This window comes from Euphorbia lathyris, chromosome 1 (genome assembly GCF_963576675.1).
Source record: "Euphorbia lathyris chromosome 1, ddEupLath1.1, whole genome shotgun sequence".
NCBI classification, from domain to species: domain Eukaryota; kingdom Viridiplantae; phylum Streptophyta; class Magnoliopsida; order Malpighiales; family Euphorbiaceae; genus Euphorbia; species Euphorbia lathyris.
In genome coordinates, this window is record NC_088910.1 from 73,270,446 (window position 1) to 73,274,022 (window position 3,577).

The 3,577-nt window shown below is 36.3% G+C and overlaps 1 non-coding gene across 1 annotated transcript; it reads right to left on the bottom strand.

The window, feature by feature from the left end:
• Positions 1 to 1,230: 1,230 nt before the first annotated feature.
• Positions 1,231 to 1,337, bottom strand: LOC136216037 (small nucleolar RNA R71). Its single transcript, XR_010683033.1, has one exon. It is a non-coding gene; the product is annotated as a small nucleolar RNA R71 (small nucleolar RNA).
• Between the last annotated feature and the right edge of the window lie 2,240 nt (positions 1,338 to 3,577).

The following is a 3,577-nucleotide window of genomic DNA, read 5'->3' on the forward strand; positions in this document are numbered from 1 at the left end:
TAGTAGATGTGTAGGAAGGGAAGGTAGTTTTAAGGATATGAGAAGATAAGATCGAGTTTAATATGAACAAAGCGATGAAATACCCTATGGAGGAATTCTCTTGTATGAAACTTGATTTAGTCGAGGAATGTGTCAATGACGTTATTCAGAGTGAAGAAATAATTGAACCTATAATAGGTGAGGAATTAGAAGATAAGGACCCAGAGCCTTTGATTCGAGAAGATGGACCAGTTCCGCCTTCAATTGTAACACCCCCTAAATTAGAACTTAAAGAGTTACCCAGTCATTTGAGGTACGCTTTCTTAGGAGAAGGCGATTCTCTACCTATAATTATTTATAACAAATTAACAATTGATCAAGAAGAAAAATTGAAAGAAGTTGTTAGAAATAGGATAGGAAGTATGGGATGACAAATTTCAGACTTAAAAGGAATTAATCCTAGTATCGTAATGCATAGAATTCACTTAGAAGAGGATAAGCCACCTAAAGCGGATAGGCAAAGTCGCTTAAATCCGAACATGAAAGAAGTAGTCAAAAATGAGATTACTAAACTTTTAGACAATGGAATCATTTATCCGATTTCGGATAGTGAATGGGTTAGTCCAATCCATTGTGTACCTAAAAAAGGAGGCATAACTGTTGTAAGAAATGATGAAGGTGAACTGATACCTACACGAACCACCACCGGTTGGAGGGTTTGTATAGACTATAGGAACCTAAACAAAGCAACTAGGAAAGATCATTTTCCTCTACCTTTCATTGATCAAATGATCGAAAGGATAGCCGGTCATGCATTTTATTGCTTCCTAGACGGTTATTCCGGATTCTTTCAAATTTACATTTACCCGGATGACGGCAGACCCACCAACACTTATGGATTACGCTAGGCCAGGTGTGGCCGGTGTGACCAATAGTATCGTTAGACCTAGAATCACCGCAAACCAATTTGAAATTAAGCCAGCTTTTCTTAATATGTTGCAAAATAATGTAACATTTTACGGGTTACCTAACGAAAATCCTAACACCCATTTAACAAATTTCCTTGAAATTTGTGACACTTTTAAAATCCCAGATGTGACTGCAGAAGTAATCAAACTTCGCCTCTTTCCTTTCACTTTGAAGGATAGAGCCAAAGAATGGTTAACTTCTATGCCAGCCGCAACTTTTGCCACTTGGGAACAATTAGCCCAAGCATTTTTATCAAAATATTTTCCTTTAGCAAAAACCGCAAGAGTCATAAAAGAGTTAACATCTTTTTCTCAAAATGATAATGAGACTCTTTATGAAACTTGGGAACGTTTTAAAGAACTTCAACGTTTATGCCCACACCACCAATTACCCGCTGAACTTTTAATGCAAACATTTTACAATGGACTAAATCCTACAACTAGGGGTTCATTAGATGCTATGTCGGGAGGGCTATTTATGAAGAAAACATCAGCCCAAGCGAGAGAGCTTTTGGAGGAAATGGCAATCAACAGCAGTATGTGGCCCGCGGAACGTGGACATATACCGGTAGCAAAACCATCATCCTCAACCAGACCATCAGTTAAAGGTATAGTTGAACTTGATCCAGTCGCGATGCTACAAGCCCAATTTTCTGCTTTATCGCACAAAATTGACAAGTTTATGGCACCACGCGATACCAATGGTAATCCAATCCAAACGGATGTGGATTACGAAAACATAAGTGAGGTAAAACAGGTAAATTTTGTCCAAGGGCAAAACCAAATTAATAATTCTTATTCTAATACTTATAATTCTGGATGGAGGAATCATCCTAACTTTAACTGGAAAGATAACAATAACAATAATGCAAGTGCTAATCAAAATCGTACCACTAATTATCAAAATCAGTCAAGAGATACGATTAGCACTTTATCTTCTAAAATCGACAAGTTTATAGATGCTATCAGTGGAAAAATAAGTAATCACGACGATGGTTTTAAACGTATCAAAAATAAATTCGATCAGCTTATTAAAAACCACTCATCTAGCATCCATAATTTGGAGGTTCAAATTGGTCAACTTGCTAAATCAATTCCATCCCGAAAAGAGGGAAGTCTTCCCAGCCATACGGAAGAAAATCCGAAAGAGCAGGTGAAAGCTATCACTCTTCATTCAGGGAAAAATTATCAAGGGTCGGAAATGCCCAAAGATGCAACATTATCAGGAACTGATTTACCAAAGTCCAAAGAAGATATCTTAAACACAAATAGTTCACCATTTGACACAAGTACCAAAACTTTTGTACCCAAACCACCTTTTCCGCACAAAGTCCGAAATAAGGACTATGATAAACAACTTCTAACGTTTTTGGATAAACTTAAAAATTTGCACATCAATTTAACGTTTATGGATGCAATTACACAAATTCCTAACTATGGTAAGTTTTTAAAAGATTTAATTTCAAAGAAAATCAGTTGGGAAGGAATTTCATCCATTTCGTTAACTGAAGACTGTAGTTCAATCGTGTCAAGTAATTTGCCCACTAAACTCAAAGATCCCGGATGTTTTACTATTCCGTGTAAGTTGGGAGATATTGAATTCCCAAGTTGTCTTTGTGATTTAGGAGCAAGTATAAACTTAATGTCGTTGTCTATTTTTAACAAGTTAGGTTTAGAAGAAGATATCAAACGTACCAATATGGTTTTGCAATTAGCGGATCAAACCACTAAGAGACCATATGATATAATTGAAGATGTTTTAGTCAAAGTCGATAAATTTATTTTTCCTACCGATTTTGTTATATTAGACTTTGCATATGATGTAAATTGCCCTTTAATTTTCGGTAGACCGTTTATGAACACGGGACGCGCTCTAGTAGATGTGTAGGAAGGGAAGGTAGTTTTAAGGATATGAGAAGATAAGATCGAGTTTAATATGAACAAAGCGATGAAATACCCTATGGAGGAATTCTCTTGTATGAAACTTGATTTAGTCGAGGAATGTGTCAATGACGTTATTCAGAGTGAAGAAATAATTGAACCTATAATAGGTGAGGAATTAGAAGATAAGGACCCAGAGCCTTTGATTCGAGAAGATGGACCAGTTCCGCCTTCAATTGTAACACCCCCTAAATTAGAACTTAAAGAGTTACCCAGTCATTTGAGGTACGCTTTCTTAGGAGAAGGCGATTCTCTACCTATAATTATTTATAACAAATTAACAATTGATCAAGAAGAAAAATTGAAAGAAGTTGTTAGAAATAGGATAGGAAGTATGGGATGACAAATTTCAGACTTAAAAGGAATTAATCCTAGTATCGTAATGCATAGAATTCACTTAGAAGAGGATAAGCCACCTAAAGCGGATAGGCAAAGTCGCTTAAATCCGAACATGAAAGAAGTAGTCAAAAATGAGATTACTAAACTTTTAGACAATGGAATCATTTATCCGATTTCGGATAGTGAATGGGTTAGTCCAATCCATTGTGTACCTAAAAAAGGAGGCATAACTGTTGTAAGAAATGATGAAGGTGAACTGATACCTACACGAACCACCACCGGTTGGAGGGTTTGTATAGACTATAGGAACCTAAACAAAGCAACTAGGAAAGATCATTTTCCTCTACCTT